Source organism: Taudactylus pleione, unplaced genomic scaffold (assembly GCF_031769625.1).
Source record: "Taudactylus pleione unplaced genomic scaffold, aTauple2 ptg001060l, whole genome shotgun sequence".
NCBI classification, from domain to species: Eukaryota; Metazoa; Chordata; class Amphibia; order Anura; family Myobatrachidae; genus Taudactylus; species Taudactylus pleione.
This window is the reverse complement of record NW_028285461.1, coordinates 1,223,360-1,245,102: the sequence shown is the minus strand read 5'-3', so window position 1 is coordinate 1,245,102 and position 21,743 is coordinate 1,223,360. Positions and strand designations below refer to the sequence as shown.

General features: G+C 45.4%; 1 long non-coding RNA gene across 1 annotated transcript in view; it reads left to right on the top strand.

Annotated features, from left to right (window-relative positions):
- LOC148453914 (uncharacterized) overlaps positions 1-21,743 on the top strand; it is a 201,996-nt gene that overhangs the window by 160,082 nt on the left and 20,171 nt on the right. The window contains exon 4 of the long non-coding RNA XR_015874858.1: positions 18,024-18,145. This is a non-coding gene — a long non-coding RNA (uncharacterized LOC148453914). The remainder of the gene's footprint in view (positions 1-18,023; positions 18,146-21,743) is intronic.

Genomic DNA, 21,743 nt, shown 5'->3' with positions numbered 1-21,743 from the left:
CAGCGTTGGCTAAGTCTGCATTTATTTCTTCATATTATTAGTATTAATAATAATAAAAAAAATATATATATATTTTAAATCTTAAACTGGGTACACACCATACTTGTCGACATTCCTGGACAGCTTTCCGGGAGCAGCAGGAGAGGACCCGCTGCTCTCCTCTTCGGGGGGGGGGGCAGGGCCAGACGATAGACAGCATTAGGCCCTGCCCCCATTTCAGAAACCCCCCGCGATTCACTTGTCCGTGAGAAGGGGGCGGGTCTAAATGGTGCCATTTAGCCCCGCCCCTACCCTACGGACCCAAAAATTCTAGGTAAAATCTCCCCATCCTGCCCACTTCGCTATGAAGGAAGGTATGCCTACTCTTCCGGGGGGTGCGGGGGGTTACCCGCGATTCCCGGGAGAGTAGGCATGTATGGTACACACCTTACAGATATATCTGCAGATGATGGTTGCTCTTACACACCGAACAACCATCATCTGTCTTCTGGCCACGAGTCCCGCTGCCAGAACATCGCTCACAGACACATCACCGGTACACACTGGCCATCGCACACAACATATATTGGCCAATTAATTGATCGGCCAATATATCGGCCAGTGCGTACCCAGCATTGGTAGATATATTTTCTTCCTACAAATTACTGGCTGCAAGAAAATGAATACAGACTGATATTTGTTGCTTACAGCCAAGTTCTGATTACATCATATTCATTTGCTGATGGTGAAATCTTAGCTAACGATGTATAACCTACTGGTATTAGGAAAAGAAACATGTTATGTTCTTGCGATGCTCAAAATAGATTTTATGTTGCTCAACAAACCAGACTTGGAAGTGTGTCAGCGTGATGGATAGACTTCCTCGCACACTACAGTTATTAGATTTTGCAGATATGTTTTGTATGTGTTGTATTGTGCCTTTCCCCTACAGCCAGGATAGAGGAGGTTAAAGTAAGGGTGAGAGTGAATTGAGCCAGTGTTTGCGGACAAGCAGGCAGTGTGTAAGCTAGCTTTGGGTCCTAGAGGAAGCCTAGTTTGTGACCTCAGATGTATACATTATAAAACCAGCAGAAAGATACGAGTACCTTATTATTTCCATCTTGCAATAAAGCAAAAAATCGTACAATTAATTGCGCGGAATGCCCTCTTTCCATGTAAAAACAAAATTGTTTTTGAAAGCTACGGGGGAAACTTTTATAAGCTTGTGAAGTGCTTAATTCAAGCAGCATGCTCCAAACTAGCCTAGAAAATTGCTTGCGGTTTTGGGGTAACGGGGGACTTTCACATGTACTAGATCCCTTTGCCTTAGCCCAGGGTTTCTCATTTTGTTAGTCAATGTCATACATTAGTGCTATGTCTATGACGGGATGTACTCAGCATCCCGGCGTGCTGGATGCCGATGGTCGAAATACCGGTGCCGAAATCCTGACCGCCAGCATCCCGAAGGTAGGTATCGGGAGTTAGGGCAGGGTTAGGTTTAGAGTGAGGCACTAAAGGGGGAGGGTTAGGTTTAGGGTGTGGGGAGGTTAGGCTTAGGCACTAGGGGGGAGGTTATGTTTAGGCACCGGGGAGGGAGGGTTAGGTTTACGGTGCGGGAAGGAGGAGGTTAGGTTTAAGCCCTAGAGGGGAGGTTAGGTTTAGGCACCGGGGAGGGAGGGTTAGGTTTAGGGTGCGGGAAGGGGGAGGTTAGGTTTAGGCGCTAGGCGGGAGGTTACGTTTAGGCACCGGGGAGGGAGGCTTAGGTTTAAGGTGCGGGAAGGAGGTTGTTAGGTTTAGGCACTACGGAGGAGGTTAGGTTTTGGCACTGGGGAGGGAGGGTTAGGTTTAGGGTGCGGAAAGGAGGTTAGGTGTAAGCCCTAGGGGGGAGGTTATGTTTAGGCATCGGGGAGGGAGGGTTAGGTTTAGGTACCGGGAAGGGAGGGTTCGGTTTACGGTGCGGGAAGGGGGAGGTTAGGTTTAGGCACTAGAGGGGGAGGTTAGGTTTAGGGTGTGGGAAGGGGGAGGTTAGGTTTAGGCACTAGGCGGGAGGTTATGTTTAGGTACTGGGGAGGGAGGGTTAGGTTTAGGGTGCGGGAAGGGGGATGTTAGGTTTAGGCATTAGGCGGGAGGTTAGGTTTAGGCATCGGGGAGGGAGGCTTAGGTTTAGGGTGCGGGAAGGAGGAGGTTAGGTTTAGGCACTGGGGACGGGGTGTTAGGTTTAGGGTGCGGGAAGGAGGAGGTTAGGTTTAGGCACCAGGGAGGGAGGGTTAGCGTAGAGGTTAGGGTTAGAGCTACTATACTTACGTATGGGTGTTGGGATTCTGACTGTCGGGATGCCGCTGTCGGTAACCTGACCAGCGGAGTTCCCGACCGCCGGGATCCCATACCCAACCTGTCTATGACCATGCTTCATGAAGGACGCCACCAATGACGATCAGATAGTGGAGCATCAGGTGGACCTGCTTACACACTCAGAGGGCCTGATTCTGGATGTGATGCAGAAGTGCACGCAGCAGCGTCTATTAGAGATCGCCCGTCTGCGACTTTATACAAATGCAGCTACCAACTATTTTGCTTGTGTAGATCCGTGCGGCCGAATGTGCAAAGACCGAGGTGCAACTTTCAGACCAGCTGGGTTTTGCTTTAAAAATGATTGCCGCATAAATATAAGGGAAGACTCGCAGAAGTTCCTGCAGAGACTGCAGCTTGCGACTTATTACATAAGCCCCCTACTCTCTTATATTTGAAAGTAACATTGGCTTAATTGTCAAAAAATATTAGAAAGTGTTATTAAAATCAAACCTAAGGGTGTATATATTCTTTATATACAGTATGTTACATTCTGTAACTAGATGGGACATAAACTTCTGTTTTAGCTGCATTACTATATAGTTCAGAAATACATCATTTGTTTTGATAAGAGGCAGAAGGACATTCTCTAATTAGAGGCGTGGGGTCCTGTAGGAGCCTTGTGCAGTGTATCTCGCCATGATGGTATTTACTAAAACATCAATAATTACGGTAATGCGATATAAGATAATGAGCGCAGGAGCACATAGCTTGCGGCTCACACTTGACCTTGCGCTTAATTGAACTTCCCCTTCTTATACAGGCCATACATCTATGGTCCGATCAGTGATCATAACCGCCGATCGCGAACATCGATGATCCGTTGGGAGAACAGGGAATTGCCCCGATACAGCCTAGAATGTCTGGGCCCCATTACGTGTGATATAGCACAGATAACAAAACACAATAAATATTACTATAAATAGAGCATTTTCCTCCAAACAAACAATAAGGATTGAAACCTTAGGGCCTAATTATTCATATTTACAAAAAAAAAGTCTGAAAAGTTACATTCCTCATCGCTGCATATCGTGGCAATTCAGAATGCCTTCCAGGGGCAAATATATCATGCTCCAGATGCCGGAGCCCGTTCCAGCAAAGTCTAATAAATAAAGTGATGATATAAGCAGAACTAACCATCCAGCCATAAGATATAATGTGTAACTCATATGCTGCAATGGGCTAATGCCATCTAAAAATGGCATTAGCTAGCATAGCAAAGCTCTTTTCAGAGCTTAGTAAATCAGGCTTTTGCGCAGTACCCGTAGAAAGCTAAGGAAACTACATTTGCATATTTAGCTGGCGTAAGTCATTGTAGCCTATGGGCTGAATTAGCACCTGCCTAGAGGCGTCACACCGGGTCTGGTGACAACCGGTGCACACTCTTGACTATCCCTGGACGCCCGTGACCGAAAAGGGGGTGTGGACTAAGATAAAGGACCGTGGCCTCACAGGGGATCCCGATGACCCGCTGGGCTGCCCCCGGAGATTGGGCTGTCAGCACTGTCGGCTCCTCTTCTATGACAGGAGCCGGGTGCTGCAGGAGAATGTCACACTGCAGCACCCAGCTCCTATCACTGCAGAGGAGTCCGAATATTGGTGTCACCCCCTTCCAGGGTGACACCCTCCTCATGACACCACTGCACCTCCCCCTGAAATAGGATGAGAGCAATATGCGATGATACAAAATGGTAATTTTAAAGGGGCCTCAGCACAATTAATAATAATTAGTATGAGGCCCTGTATGGCTCATATATAGAGAGCTATACATCCACTTGCATACAGGTAAGGTCTTATTGATGCTTTTTATCCCACCTCACCCAATTCACACTGGTGTGTCATAGTATAACATTAATCTCAGCATAGTGTCTTACTATGCATCTAGTAAAACAAAACAAATTAAAGAGAAATCTCCCTTTAAAGCATTATTAGCAATCAATATTTTCCCTTGTTTGTGGTTTCTGAATTATTTCTAACTGGATCATAAAGGATTCGGGCATTTACGAAAACTAGTGCACAGACAAACTTTTGTGTAAAGCTGCATACACACGTAAAGATTATCTGTCCAACCAACCAACTAAGTGATTGGTTGGAATGAAAACCTGGTAAGGTATGACAGCAAATGACAATCAGCAATTTGCTCCCAAACACCGGAAAATGGACAAAAACTGTTGTTTGAACAAATTGTTTAGATCAAACATTTAACAAACTTGTCTGACGACCATTTTCATCTGTTTTCTGGCATTTAGGAGCAAATTGCTGATCATCAGTTACTCCCATACGTTACCAGATTTTCATAAGTAGTTTTCATAAATGTCGGCGACTGTAGCACAGTCAGTTAGTGCACTGGCAGCGTTTTATCTCCAAACATGTGGAACATATAATTTTGGGTATTCTTCCTCAATTCCTATGTCCGGTTCCCCCCCTGAGTTGTGGAAGATTGTATAATATATTTCATATTCCTGGAACTGTGATAGAGAAGGTCTGATATGATAAGCAATCTTGATTAAACAGAACATACAGCCTGGTGAATAATATTATTATTTTTTTATTTAACTTAATGCTTCAACCTATAATCTGTGGGGCTGAAGAGGATTTTCAACCTGAGTGTCGATAGCATTGTCCAATTAACAACTTGAATAAGCAGCTGCTGGCAAGGGCTCCTGTGATTCACACACAGAGAGAGAGAGGTAGTGTTAAGTGCAATGTAAATCCAGGACAGAATTGATCACCATATTTGGGGGTAATATAATTCGGTCACATTGACTATAGAATCAATTAACAACACGGAGCGAAACAGCTTGAGGGCTCCCATGAAATAAGCAGATCCAGTTTGACACTGAGATCCCCAGCCAATATATATTAGAGAAGCGTAAGATACTTTGCAAAAGACCTGTCTATACGGATTTTTATCATGTTAGTAAATTTGACAGATGCTCGTTTTGGGAAAGGGAACAGCCTCTTATATTTTCACCCAGCCGCCTGTCTGTCTCGCTCCTTCCAAGCTGCTCAGAAAAGCCTGATTAGAACATTTATATAGTGCTTCAACTGTATGCAGATGAGCGTAAAGCCCTTCACAATGGCTGGATGATAGGGATCGCTGATCCCTACACTTAAACGTGTCATGTTCACGCAGCAGCGTTTGAAAATTGCACAAAAATGTCCCTTTTGTTCCTGTTAAGTTGGACAGAGACTCAGCCACCAGGATCACAGGGCGATTGTTTGGATGTTTACGTGTTTACATGCTTCCCCCAACACCCATTGGCTATCTGATCTGTTAGGAGTTAAAAGGAAATGTTACGGGCAATAAACGAAAGCAAATGATTTCTTTTCTGCATGCAATGTGTTCCTCGCACCGTAAAAGTAGTGATACGCATTTTAGCCTCCCCAAGTCACATGTGCCCGTCTTGCAATAACATCCTCTCCATGGCCGAAACTTCCTCTCAGTCCAACATATGACTCTCTTCAGCCTGTGCTCTGCTTTTCAACAAAACAAAAAAATCTTCTTTCCCAAAGTGCCAAATATTCCCCTAAGGCTTCTCTCTTTCCTCTGAGACTGATTCGGCTAATTAGTCCCCCTCCCCTTGTGATTGCAGACGTCCTTCCTGCGCCCTTCTTCGGTCTTTCAGAGCAGAGCTCACTTCCTCATGTTCAGAGCTCACTCCATCTGCAATATGTTCTGTGGATGCCGGATTCCGCCTTGAAGTGTCCTCTGAATGCAAAGGCTGCACTTGATTGTTTCCTCTTGTGTCATCTACTCGTTACTCGGCCAATGATGCACAAACGGGCCAGAGACAGTGACAAGGAAAGAGGTGACGCCTTTCCAAAACACTTTCATAAAAAAAAAAAAACAATTAGCCTCATACAAAGAAAGCAACTTGTGCTGGGGAAATGCCAAAGAGCCTCCAGATTATTTATAGAGGATTCCTAGAAGTTCCGCCACTGTAGAAAGTCTCCGTTATTCTTCTGACCACCGTAAGTTAGGAGCAAATTCGCGGCAACATTTTCCAGCACAATTAATCCATTTTTCAAGCAAACACATTGACCATGTATAATGGTGGCCATACACGGTGAGATTCAAAAGTTGGTAAGATGAGTTTTACGATTTCCCTAAGATTTCCTTAAGATCCTGGACGATTTGTTTTGAAAATGTTTTGAAAATGCAACGATTTCACATGAGACTTCAAATACATGATAGGTTGAGGTCTCTCTGCAAAACCATCTGATCTGCGATCCAACTAGACGCGCATCGGGGTCGCATGAGACTCATGCTGGCCATACACGGTGCGATGCCGATCCGTCAGAAGACGGATCGTGCTGTCACTGCCGGCATTCGTGCAGTCCCCGCAGACCGCACGATATGCCGGCTCCCCCCTCCAGCATTTGAATGGGATCATACATCGCATCCCAGGTCAGTTTTGCAGGAAGACCTGTGGATGCGATGTACGACCCCGCGGGAGACCGCAGCACGATATCAGGTACGATATCGTGCCCATACACGGCGCGATATAGCACCTATATCGTGCCGATCCGTCGGATCGGCACGTATATCGTGCCGTGTATGGCCACCTTCAAAATACAACTATTTTCATAAGATTGGTCTGTCCAACCTGCAAAACTGACCAAATCGTGTGATCAATTGTCCTGTGTATGGCCAGCATAACAGTATTCTGGCGTCTGGCGTTCATACTCCTAATAATGTCTTCAATGGGTCTGTAGTCACGGTTCAAGCGTGAAGCATGGCTGACTTGCATGCCCGATCCGAACACAGAAGGAAGGCGCTACTGATAGCTATCACTTAGCCTCTAACCCTTCGCTGGGGCAGGGCATTTTCAGATGCTCTGTTCCATCGCCCCAACTTTTTCACTACCACATTGCGAGTTGGGGGCTATATTTTCAGGCCACAACCATATTTTAATATGCCCCTTAATGTCACCCCTGTGGATTTTATAAAAAAATTAGAAATTGGTAAATTGTACACAATTAAAAAAAAATATATATATGTACATAAGTACAATACCGACAAAGCCAGTACAGGCAAGCGTGCCAAGCTGTTCCCGCTGTGATCCTGGAAAGTGCCATAGAACAAGCCTGAAGTTTGGAAAGAACTAATATAAGAGAACAATGAAATAACCAGTGCTGTGGTATAATACTCGCCGCAGTTAATTGCCATTTTGTGTCACAGTGCTGTAGGTTTCATTCAGTCTGGAAATAAAGTTTATCTCTGCCCAGTGGCGGATTATAACAGCAGCACTTTGGCAGGCAGCCCAGGGTAATAAGGGGGCTCAGACGTTCCCCATTCAAACGCAGTGGTACAAGTATGATGTTGACAATAGATGAAGTGAACTTGGAGTGAGGGGCTTCTGTGTTCCAGTGAACTTAGGAAGATGTTCTTGGCGTTTATGGCAATTGATGCCCGCTGTGTGAATCAAGAAGGGATTGAGAGCTGATAATTGAGAATTATGAGGGTTTCTGAAGGTGATCAGGCATGAAGAAAGTCTGTTTGGTGGGGTCTCTAGCATGACCATGGCCAGAGCCCATGCTACTGTAGTTTTAACATGCCAGCCAAGAAAGTCCTGAAAGCCTCTTAAAATTTATATCCCTTTACCCCCAAACTGATGTAACCACGTGTTCCCCATGCTGGCTTGGCTTCCTGCTCTATTTCCGCCATGTGGTGCTTTGGGCCATGGCTGTAAAAATAATGAAATATCTGGGCCCCATGAGATCTCTTTAGACACCTTCGTAAAGTCACACCATTAACTAAGGTATAAGCGCATTAAAATTAATCTGGCACATTACTCTGCGTTATATATATATATATATATATTTTTTTTTATTTTTTTTTTGTCATTTTATCATTATTTTTCTCCTGGGACAGGGCCCCTGGTGCCCATGATGGTTGCATGGACTGCTATAGTTATAGTTAAGCTATCATGTGCACATCATCACCTATCAGGTAACAGACATGGTTCCAGGTAAGTGCATATCACCATCACCTCCTATCAGGTAACAGACGTGGTCCCAGTAAAATTCACCATCACCTCCTATCAGATAACAGACGTGGTCCCAATAAAATTCACCATCACCAGCTATTAGGTAACAGACATGGTTCCAGGTAAGTGCATATCACCATCACCCCCTATCAGGTAACAGACGTGGTCCCAGTAAAATTCACCATCACCACCTATCAGGTAACAGACGTGGTCCCAATAAAGTGCACCATCACCATATATCAGGTAACAGACTAGGTCCCAGAAAGGTGCACCATCACCTACTATCAGATAATAGATGTGGTCCCAGTAAGATGCACAATCACCTACTATCATGTAACAAACATGGTCCCAGTAAGGTGCACCATCATTTACTTTCAGGTAACTGACTTGGTCCCAGTAAGGTTCACCATCACCTACTACCATGTAACTGACTGTGTCCCAGTGAGGTGCACCATCACCTACTATCAGGTAACTGACTTGGTCCCGGTAAGGTGCACCATCACCTACTATCATGTAACAGACATTGTCCAAGTAAGGTGCACATCACTTACTATAAGGTAACAGATGTGTCCCAGTAAGGTGCACCATTACCTACTATCATGTAACTGACAAGGTCCCAGTAAGGTGCACCCTCACCTACTATCAGGTAACCAACTTGATCTCAGTAAGGTTACTATATCAGGGAATAGATGTGGTCCCAGGAAGGTACACCATCACCATCTATCAGGGAACAAAACATGGTACCACTAAGATGCACCATCACCATCTATCAGGTAACATACATGGTCCCAGTAAGGTGCATATCACCAAAGTGCTACATAAGGGCAGAGGGTTAACTACGTAAAGAGGGGTCTGTCTCAATAATACAGTATTTTAACATATAGAATTCACTGACAAGATATTCCTGGGGATGCAGCCAGGAAGCCGACGGTCGAAATGACGACCGTTGGCTTCTCGACTGTCAAATCCCGGCAGGGTACTAATGACAGGCGTCAAAATCCCGACGCCTGTCATTATACCTACGCCGGGAGCTCGATGCCCGGCAAACCGAGCAAAGGTAAGCCGGGCGGCGGGCGTGGACAGCTGCGGGGGGGGGGGAGGGTTAGGGCTCCTGGGGGGACTTAGGGTTAGGCACCCCCCTGGGAGTGTTAGGCTAGGGGAAGAAGGGGATAGGGTTAGGCACCCCCCGCACCGGGAGATTTAGGTTTAGGCTGCGGGGACGGGGTTAGGGTTAGGCACTAGGAGGGGAGGTTAGGGGGGGAGTAGGATTAGTAAACACTTACCTTTTTAGATGTCGGGATCTTCAATGCTGCTGGTCTTCCGGCGTCGGGATTTGAACCACCGGACATAGGTCCAGCGGTATTATCTTTGTTCATTTTGCACTGCAATCATATTCGTACAACTTTCCATCTTTGAGGTAATTTATAAGGTATATTTTTCCACTTTCAATATTAAAAGTTTTCACTGCAATCTTATTCATAAAGCTGCACAGATGGATTATAATTTTTTACGGTCTACAGCTCAATGGTAATATATATTTTAAAAGCTCCGCTATATACGTAACACCTTATACAATTCACAGTCTGACATTACAACATGAGGCGTGTAAGTGCAGTAATAAGTCAAATATTAATTATTTTCTTCTTTTCCCATACACAGCGTACAAGTTATGAGAAAAACATGTAATCTGGGACACATATGGATCAAATTGTACCATGTCCCTGGTGAGGCTCAAGCTCATATTTTAAAAAGACAAGAGGACATATGATTTAAAGAAAAAAAAAAGAAAATTCCAAGTGAAATTGTTCTAATGAAAGTCAGGGGTTAAACTAATTATTCATTCCATATAGCATGTCTTATAATTCAAGGAAACAGGCAACCTTCTGAAATGTACAGGTATCACATAAATGAAAGGTGCATTTTCCTGAGCTTGCAGAGCTGCCTGTATACGCAAGATGCCAGCAGCAAGGGTAACCTGGAGCAGGGCCATAAGGATGGGGTGTGACCAGTGCAATCACACAGGGTGGGGTGCCCTGGTGGGCCAAATACACCCAGCTCACCGGCCGCCGCAACGTGCCGTTTTGCCCTGCGTGCGAGGAGCCGGGGGACCTGTAGAACTGGCATGAGCACCCAGAAGATGCTCAGATCAGTGCCCACTCACCCCCTGGGGAGCGACTTTATGATGGAGTGCGCTCGAGGGGAGTAAGGCTACAGGCTTGGTGCGGTACAGGCACACGGTGCACTGCAGCCCTGTTACGGGACTGACCAGAGGTGAACAGTAGTATATGCCCATGGTTTATGCCAGTACAGTAGGTGTGGCCTCATAGAGATAACATAAAATACTAAAAATACAGGGGTCTATTTACTAAGCAGTGTTAGGAGACAGAATGATAAGGTGCCAGCCAATCAGCTCCCAGTTGTCATTTTTCAAACACAGCCTGTGAGTTGGCAGTTGGGAGCTGATTGGCTGGCACCGTATCTCATTTCTCTCTGGGCCGTATTCAATTTGAAGTGAAAAGCCGTTTTTGTATGTTTTTGGTGAAAACTTTTCGCCAATGATGTCATTTTCGCCTGTTTGGGTTTTACTCCGTATTCAATTTGCGGCGGAAAGTCAATGCAATGTAATAGGTGAAAAAATTTCGCCGATGAATGGCAGGCTAACAAAAAGTGCAGAATTGGGGTTTTGGGGTGCAACGTTGCGGCCTTCAGACAGTCCCCCAAAGGTAAACTGTCATTTTTTTAAAAAAAACACTTAAGGACACCCCAAAAAAATCACTTTCAATTTGGGGGTGAAAAAAAATAATGTTGTGGGACAAAGTTAAAAACTGGCGAACTTGACTCTGGGGGGTCCCCAAGTATGCCCCAAGTGTTTTTTTGATTGCAGGTGCTTGCGGCAGGTGGATTTTTCATGATTTTTTCAAATTAACTTTAGAAACTTTTAAATATGCTGACCCCCATTTTCAAGTACCCTAAATTTGCTGGGATAAGTTTTTTTCAGCAAAAAGAAATCCTGAATACTATTCTTCACCACTTATACAAAAACGCTATTTAGCTGCTATTGAGCCCGTTTAAAAACACCAAATACCTTCAGCAAGCCAAAATCGGGGGGTACCATAGTGAACCCCCCATGTCAGAGCATCTTTTGGGGGGTCAGGCTGATTTCCCCAAATCTGACAGGACTTTCCGCCTGTTCAAGTTTCGCCGGGTCCCGTTTTCGCGCACTTCCATACTGAATATGGAGTTTATCGCGCACGGCCGCGATACTTTTCCACCTGCAAAAGATGCGATGTAGGCGTAAAGTCTGGGAGGCGGAAAAGTATCGCGGATCCGCACTAATTCAATACGGCTCTCTGTCTCCTAACACTGCTTAGTAAATAGACCCCACAGTATGAAATTCACTCACAATATTGTACGTGACTGGACATGGACAGTGTTATAAATTAGTAATAAAGGGGAAGATACATCAAACTTCCTATACAGTGGATAAGACACGAATAAAAAATGAAGTTCAAATCTATTCACACATCCATCAGCTTCCCTTTTAAAACCTGACAAGGAAAAACATTTATTGCTGCGGACCAATTGCTAATATCACTGCAATAGATAATAGATTTCAGCACTAACTCTATATATGCATTTTTTTTGTGGTTAGCATGAGGCGTATATTATGCAAATACGCCCTTACTGTACTTTGGCCGCACTGACGTGCCCCCTGCAACCCTTGTCCCACCTCTCCTGAGCACAGGGGGCTGTCAGAGGAAGACACATCTCAGGTGGTACTCGATCACGTTCACTTCCATCTCTACATGAACCCTAAAGCGAGGAACAATTTGAAAAAAAATGGTTCTGTAAAAATGTCTTGTAAAACTGCAGAATGGTGATGAAAAGTTTGTGAACCCTTCAGAATTACCCATATTCCCTTCCTGCAGTAATTTGACTTAAAAAATGTGACTTGATTTTATTTATGCTTACCTACTCTCCTGGAAGATCCGGGAGACTCTTGATTTTTCGGATAGTCCCTCAGACCCCCGGAGGAGTGAGTTGATGTTCCGCATTCCGTATACTTCCCAGTGAAGTGGGGAGATAGTACTGGGAATCGTGGTGGGGGCGGGGCCAGTATGACACAATTCATGTTATTTTTGGCCCTACATCCTCTACGTAGACCCACGATTGGCGGGATTATGCTGTGATGGGGGCGGGGCTTGATTACAGAAAATGTCCAACCCCGCCCCTTCGATGGTCAGCTGCAACTCCTCTCCCTGGGCTACTCCCAGAGAGGAATTAAGAGTTATCATTGTTGGTTTATAAGGTGCCACTGTGCTCCGCAGCCCGGGGCAGTGGGAAAAGCTGGAGCATACATGTGTAACATACCTTCTCCTACTTTCTACTATGTCTGTGGGTTGACTCAATCTAATTCTTCTCAATGGCGTAGTGCCTCCATCAGAGCCTTTCTTCCTTCTAGTGATGCTATATCATTCCATCGTGTCATTTCGTTGGCTGGGTGGTCATCGTATAGTGTGTGGCGAGCTTTGCTCTTTTTTTTTTTTGCTCCCAACTCTTAATCAGCCCCTCAAAGTCATCCATCTCCCCAGAAGGAAAAACGCCATTCACTCCTGTAGTCGCGGCCCCGCTATCCCAGTGCTCACTGCAATTGTGCAGGAATATGAGGATAATGACACAAAATGGATCTTACTGTACCTTTGCAGCATTGTCAATGACACTAATACTCCTTTCACATGGCTAATGGCGGGTCGCACCCGGGAATTGTACACGCATCGATCCCGGGTCCGACCCGCCTGAGACCCCTTTCAGACTGGCGGCCCGACCCTTCACTAATGCAGGGTCAATGACACCACCACCATCGTTGGAGTTGATCACCCTATGCAGTGAACTCGACCCGAGTCGCCTCGACCCGGTTTACCCATTCACACCGCACCGCGAGCCGGGTGTTCAACCCTGCTCGCTACCCGAGTTGATGCGCGTTCATGTGCAGTAACCCGTTTATTTGATGCCAGTGTGAAAGGGGTACCATAGTGTTTCCGATGGCGGACGCTGGTTCATCCAGCTTTGTCTTCAAACTGTGCTTCACTTTGGTGTCCTAATATTGCAGCATTTCTTCATCACCTATGTGTGTAAATATTCATTTATGATGAATTAATTTTAAATTAAATGAGTACACATAACATATAGTATGTTTCTGTAATAGATGTCAATGTAATAAACTCACCTTTAAAAACATAAAAAAAACCCACAATAAACATTTATATCATATATTGTTTTACAATCAACATAATGGTATTCTGCCTTTTTGGCTTTGCTATTAGTAGCTCATTCAGACCTGCTCGTAAGATGCAGTCACTCGCTGGCGAAAAGGGGACGGATATTCAAATTCCTCAATCGCACTGCGTGGCGTAAGGACACCCTCTATGTCTTAGCGAGCTACGGCACTGGGCGCTCGCTAGTGTATAAAGACGCCCCCTTTCCCCTCGCAACTCACGTCATCTCCTGGAATTGTTTGATTAATCTGTAACATCGAGAGCCATCGGAGCTGCTCGCAGCCCTTGAGGTTGCCTTTCCCCGCTGCAAGCACTGCGATCAGTGCTGGCTGAAATACATGCAGGTGACGTGTACAATGACAGTAGTTTGCTAATTATGCACGCCCATTAAACAGCGTTTTGTCGGCCTGACACGCCTGCGTCCGCACATCCACTCCCCCGTTCACAAGCACCTTCCCCTGTTACCACCCACAAACGGCACTATCTGTCACTCAAAGTAGTGGGCAGTCTGTGTCCTTCAAGCGCACGATTCCCCATCGCTAAGTTATACGCATGCGCACTAAGCGACAATCGCCCGGCAGCGAGCGATTGCACCTTAGCGAGCGGTCTGAATAAGGTCCTTAGGGCCTGATTCAGAGCCGAATGCAATTAGCGCTCGCTCGTCCAGAAAATAGGGGTGGCTATTCAAATGAACCGTTCGCTCTTTGCGGTCTGTTCACGCCTCTAGGTCTGAACGAGCGAACAAAACTTGCGGTCGTTTTTTTTAAAAATACGCCCCCTGGCCGCTCGCATCCTACGTCATGTCCGCTATTTATTAGATTAATCGAGTACATCGACCAGGGTATGAACTGCTCGCTATTCTTGGGGTTGGTTTTTGCTACCACAATTTTGTGAGCAGTTCTGGCTATAAAATAACCCAGTGACGTGGTCAATGACGCTGCTGTTTTAATTATGTACACCCGTAAAACGCCCGTTTTGACCTTTAAGCACGCCTGCGTTCGGATCTCCACTCCCCGTTTTCAAGCACCTTCCCCCGTTACCACCCACATACGCCTCCTCCTGTCACTCAAATTATCAGGCATTCGCTATTTTGCGAGCACATGAATTTCGACCGCACTGACTGGTTTGCGCATGCGTATAACGATCCGTACGCATGCGCAGTTGGGCAAACATCGCTCGGAGCGAACGAGCGGCTCTGAATCAGGCCCTTAGTCACCTCCATACAGCCTTATTATGTAACTAATCCTGCAATCTTACATATTACTGACTCTAGAAACAGGAACTGCACAGAAAGTGCATATAATTAAAAGTTAATTACAAAAACATTTTGTTCTTGGAAACAATTGCCATTTAATGGATTTAAGGACATGCCCTGTCCATCCCAATCTGTGAAGATTATCACTTTGGAGACTTCAAAAGTTCCTTTATGTTATTTTATTAGAGCAGCTCTGTAATTTTATGTTGTCCATGTGTTTATTTTAAACATCCTTTCACATTCAGTGCTGTTTGTGCAGCGTTCTGTTCTGTAACAATAGCAGGTTTCTCTGTTTGCATTCATTAGAGCCTCTGCTTTTTGAAGACTTGTAAAATGAAACAAGTAATCAGACAGGCATAACAACAACCTCTGCATTTTCCTCTGGTCTCTTTTTCAGTTGCTATTACTGCGTTTTTTTTCCCCCCTGAGGAACGAAGAATGGGCCTGATTCAGCGAGAAGCGCAGTTGCTTAAACGCACGCAATCAGCAGATTGTTGCGTACCGTGCATGCATCGCAGTGCGCAAACTACCCGCTGCGACTGCAGAGGCTACGCAGACCCATGGCAGAGTGATTGACAGGAAGTGCCGTTTGTGGGAGGTGACGGGGGGGTGGTCGGGGCGAATGCTGGTGTGCCAGTGCGCTTCAACGCCGTTGCAGGGGCGTGCATTAAATTAGCCACTGGAATGCCCTACGCAGCCTGCGGCCTCATAGCGTGCTTGGTTGTTAGCAATTTCTGAGTAAGGTCAGAGCTTGTGCAAGTGTGATACGATGGTACTCGATTGTACCGATGGTTTCTCAGTCTTGCTAAACATTACGGATGTGTGTAAGGTAAAGTGGGCATCAGAGCCGTAGCTAGACTTTTTGGTGCCCTGTGCCAGAAAGAGCATTGGCGCCTCCCTCATTTTTCAAAGGGACATAATGCACCCAAAAAAGGGCCATGGCTTCATGGGGAAGAGCCAGGGAAGAGATAGGAGAGGCCTGGAGATGCTGGGGATGAAATAATAGGAAGCTACAAGCAAGAATGATAATAAACAGAAATATGACAGGCCCAAACAGCGCCCCTTGACCTGTGGTGCCCTGTGCGATGGCACCGGCCGCACTACCCTAGCTACGACCCTGGTGGGCGTCTTTATGTACTGCAGCGGTGGCATAGCGATCGCAGTGGATTAGCATACTATCGCAATTGAACTGCATTGCATAATCACTATTGCATTCGCATTTGCGTTCCTTGCTGAATCAGGCCCAATGTCCGCGAGTGCAGGATATACAATGTAAGCTGTTCTGGCCAAGCATGCTACAAGATCAGCAGCGATATTGACAATTGGATGTCGGCTGGCTAATACATGTCTGTTCACACTACAAGCCCAAGTGATGCTAGAAAAGATCCAGGTTTCCACTCTGTTGGAGGGCCGGTCTAAAGCCGGGTACACACTAGACGTTTTAAACTAATCTGGCGATAATGACCATTCATTACGTCAAATTCTTTAAGTCGTCCAGTGTGTACGCACTATGGAGCTCATTCAGACCCGCTCGCAAGATCCGTTCACTCGCAGGCAAAAAGGGGACGAATATTTAAATTAAGCGTTCCTCTGCGTCGCGTAAGGACGCATCTATGTCTTAGAGAGCTACGGCAATGAGAGCTCGCTAGTGTTTAAAGACGCCCCTTTCCACCTGCAACTCACGTCATCTCCGGGAATTGTAGGATTAATCGGTAACATCGAGAGCCATCGGAGCTGCTCGCAGCCCTTGAGGTTGCCTTTCCCCGCCGCAAGCACTGCGCTCAGTGCAGCCTGAAATACATGCAGGTGACGTGTACATTGAAGCTACGTTTCTAATTATGCACGCCCTTTAAACGGCATTTTGCGGCCTGACACGCCTGCATTCGCACATCCACTCCCCCGTTCACAAGCACCTTCCCCTGTTACCACTCACAGACTGCGCTATCTGTCACTACAAGCAGCGACCTGATAGTGGCTTACGAGCTACCAAATTCAGATCGCAAAGACTGGCTTGTGCACGCGCACTGCGAATTATACGCATGCGCAGGTGGGCGAAAATCACTCAGAGCGAGCGCAACTTAGCGACCAGGTCTGAATCATGTTCTATGTCACTGACGATGCGCCTCCCCCCCCCCACAGGCAGAGGAGACATTGCAGCCCAAGGAGGAGGGAGAAGCGCCGTCGGACCCGGGCCTCCGCCGGGTCCCTCCAGCAAGCCTGAGATCTCACCAGCGGTTATTTTTTGAAGGCGTCCAACAGAGCAATTCAATTGTTGCACCTTCTGAGCATGATAGCCGCCGGCGCCGGCATTTCTGCTCGCACACCCTCAGGAGGGTGTGAGCAAAAAAGCGCGAGACGGATTTAGCTGTTTTACATGGCTAAACCCATTCTAATAAGGCGTGAAGAGGGCGATAATTAATGAGCGCCCAGAACAATTAAATTGCAAAACTGTCCGCTCATTAATTATCGCCTAGACAACAATTGAATCGCCCGCATTGGCTTCTGCCCTCCGGCTTTCGTTTGTACTACTCTACTGCCGGCTTCCATATTGGATTACTGTGTATCATGGGGCATATTTACTAACCAATGGATTTAAAACGGCAATAGAAATAAGGGCTGAACAATCTTGATTTAGCATTTATTTCTGTTGCCACTTTAAATCTATAAGTCAATATACCCCCATTTATGGTTATTTTGGCTCAGGAAAAAGCCCAATTCCTACAGTATATTCTGGTCTCGTTTTAAAACCTTTACTAACTCATTCTTTTTGGAATCATTTTTTTTTTTTATAACAAGTGTAAACTATAGGGTGTTGCATTATGTTAAAAAAAACAGGAATTTTGGGGCGGTTGATACAGTGAATTAGTCTGATGTGAATTTGTCAGGTCACTGAGAATAAATTGGCAACTGCAATTATTGTCGTCAGCATCTATATGGACATAAAACATAAAGAAACTAGTATAATATTATTCTGTAAAGTGGGAAATGGAAATGAATGTTAGAAATGCATTGTTAATTGGGTAATCCATTGTAAAAGAGTACTAATTCAGCATCTGTTCATTGTGTCCAGATCTCCAGTCCTCAATTCACCTTTCCCTCACAGGCCCCCTTATCTGGCTTCAGTGGAGAAAGAAGCTCCCCAGCTTCAAACATTTTTTTTTTACGTTTCAGTGGAACCAGCATGAACCAATTTGCATCTGAAGAGGGACTCAGGGCAGGAAATTGACGCGAGCACCTTAAAGATCGCCCACAGCCAGAGACACTGCTGTTCATATTATGAGAAGCTAAGAATGGTAATTGAATCATTAACATCCCAGGTACCTGTACCAGGCAGTAGAGTGGCTTCTTTTGTTTATGTCCTACCAGGACCAAACTTAGTTCCCCAGGGAGTAATCTCACACATTAACACATTAACATCGTTTTACTGCTCTCTGCTTTCACAATTTGCTAATTTTAGTGCAATTAAATTCAAATCATTCTTCCTCCTCGCTTTCTCCACTAGGCAGACTGTGACCCCCATTATTAAACTACATTACCCATGATCCTCACTTTGTCACTGATGGTGTCAGTTTCCCCTGGCATCCCGTGGCCTCGGCAGACGCCGTGAAACTACAAGTCCCAGCTAAAACGATTACTCTACTGTAATGACAGGTTTCCATATTATCAGATTAGTTTACCTGTTTCTTCATGTTAAACGTCCCATGCCGGTGAGTCACTAGGAAGACACTTTCACTTCTAAAGAGCACGGCTGTTGCTGGTAAATATGTGCGGGTTTAGATTCCTGGAATCCAAAACACAACTGAACGTAAGGGCTATGAGTCGTACCGAGATGGGGCTAGGGTCTTCCCGACCTTGTTCAGATCTCAAAATGGATAACAACGTCATCTTTCCGACGTCGGATCTTGCGTGTGTTGCCTTGAGAGGGTGTGGGTAGTATAGGGGCACTTAGGGCCTGATTCAGAGCCACTCGCTCACGCTGTGCGTTCGCAAGCGGCCCGATGTTCTGTGTACGTGCATGTGCACGCTTCGTTCTGCGCGTGCGCGAACTACACACTGCGATCACATCCCTCTCACTTGCCCAGCAAAGGCAGCCCAGGGTAATGAGTGACAGGAGAGGCCGTTTGTGGGTGGTAACAGGGGCAGGAAACGAATAACTGGGGGGGGTTGGAGATGCGAACGCAGGTGTGCCTGAGTGTTTCAACGCCGTTTAGCGAGTGTACACAGGTAGCAAACGGGTCTGAATCAGGCCCTGTGTTACTTAAAAAGCCTACTGGGGCATTCGTTTTTTTATAAAAACTATTATAATGTCATCATTACTATTAGGGTGCCACCTGGCTTATACTAGGGGCGCCCTGAGGCAGTTTGTTGTGTGGTCAGGCACAGTTAAAAGTATTTAATATAAACTTGTGTACTAAAAAATATAACGTTATTATTAGGGTGCCATCTGGCTTATAATAGTGGTGCTGTGAGGCAGTTTCTTGCGTGTTCAGACACTTGGCCTGGTTCATTACCATACGCAACAGCGAATACACACGCAATCTGCCAATTGTTTCGCAGTGCGCGAACCGGACACTGCAATGGGGACTGCGATCGAAGGGGCTATGCAGACCCATCGCAGAGTGATTGACAGGAAAAGATAACGTCCTTAGGGTACCACCATTACTAAGGGCGCTGTGAGGCACTTTGTTGTGTGTTCAGGCACTGTTATAAAAAATGTGAATGATAAAACTAGTGTGCTAAAAAATATAACATCATTAGGGTGCCACCGTTACTAGGGGAGCTGTGAGGCAATGTGGTGTGTGTTCAGGCATTGTTATAAAAAATTTAAATGATAAAACTTGTGTGCTAAAACATGTAACTTCATTTAGGTAGCATCCTTATACTAGGAGCGCTGTGAGTCAATATGAATCAGTCTATATAAGATCAGGAGCAACAACCCAGTACAAGTGCTACGGCTGCTGCCAGCAGTCATGGTAGTACTTCAATATCTACTAAAGGAGTTCCAGGGGAAATAAAGTTTAAAAAAGGGGGGTGGGGAAGGTCAGAAGGACCAAGAAAGTCTCTATTATGGAGCAATCTTATAGCCAAACAACATCTGGTATCTACATAAAATATAACTTTTATTGCTTCAAGATCTAATAAAGTCAACTCACAAGACAAACACTACAAAAATAGGAAGGGTTAAAGGTGTAAACAATACATAAAAAGGAATACGAGGGGGCATCCTTCTGGGGGTGGTGAAATATGACAAAATAGGAATACAATAATGTACAAGACAATACAAATATGACAAAGACAATATTTAAAATACACCCAGGAGTCAGATATCACAATACTCGTTATCAACTAGTCAATGGATAATAAGGGGATACTGTATAATGCTGCCAAAATCAAATATATTGTGAAAAATCTTCAAATGCAAAAGTAATCCAAGTGTTAGTCCTTCAGATATATTCATGAAATAAACATTATACCATATAGTATAGAAGGATAAAAGTTTGAGGTGTAAGAAACCTGTTCTGTCACTGAGTTCTGCTGCTTTCCATCTTGCCTAAGGCAGAGGGTGGAAAGTGAGAGACCCGTGCTTCACAGTAGCCCCATCAAACTAAAGTCAATATCAAAACCCTATTGCAGGCATTTTTTTCCTCTCCTTTGTTGTCATACTCAATAGCATAGGACAAGAAATGAGGAATTTACTGGGCTGCAGGCGGGAAGTGATAGGAGCATAAAGATAGAAAACACCATGGATCAATTATTATTATTCAAAACCTTCAAATAGGTCAATTGCATCAATGTATTACTATATAGTATAGAAGGATGAAAGTTTAGGGTATAAGAGACCTTTTCTATCACTGCTGCTTCCCATTTTGCCTGAAGCAGAGGATAGGAAGTGAGAGACCCATGTTTCACAGTAACCCCAAGAAACAACAGTCAATATCTAACCCGTACAACAGGCATTCGTTTCTACTCCATTTGTTGTCTAGCTGTAAATAAAAAAAAGCAATAAAAGTTATATTTTAAGTAGATACCAGATATTGTTTGGCTATAAGAGTGCTCCATAATAGAGTCTTTGTTGGTCTTTCTGACCGGTATGCAGTCGGGAAGCCGGTGGACCTAATCCTGACAGCCGGCTTCCCGACTGCTTTATCCCGACGAGGGTTAAATGACAGGTGTCTAAATCTAGACGCCTGTCATTTACCGATGCCGGGAGACCGGCGCCCTGCATCCCGATCGAAGTGATGCCAGGCGCCGAGTGCGGACAGTCGCGCGGGGAGGGAGGGTTAGGTTTAGGGCTCCCAGGGGGGACTTAGGGTTAGGCAGCCCCCTGGGGGTTAGGGCTAGGCTAGGGGGAGGGAGGATTAGTGTTAGGCACCCTGGGGGGGATTTAGGGTTAGGCGGCGGGGAAGGGGGTTTAGGTTTAGGCACTTAGAGGGGGGATTAGGTTTAGGCACTGGGGGGAAGGTTAGGGTTAGGCTCCCCTAAGGAGGGTTAGGGGAGGGAATTAGGTTAGTGAATACTTACATTAGGGACGATCGGGATTTTCACCCATGTCGGGCAGCCGCTGTTGGGATTCCAACCGCCGGACGCAAGGAATCATACTGATTCCTTCCTACTCCCCCCCCTTTTTGTTACTATTGTTATTTACTCTGCGCAGCACCACCACAGTCCCGTTATAAATATACTATTTTGTTATCAACAGGAAATATGTGGAGATAGCATATTCTGCTATTTTTGTTTCTTTCTATTGACCTGTGCGGTGATTTCTTTCCCCCTTTTTTTCTCCTTCTTCCTCTTAACGTATGAAATAAAGTTTAAGAAAGGGCTCCCATGCAACACCTTCTCACTCTAAGTCTACATGTGTCATTTTAAATCAGGCAATTCAGTTCACTA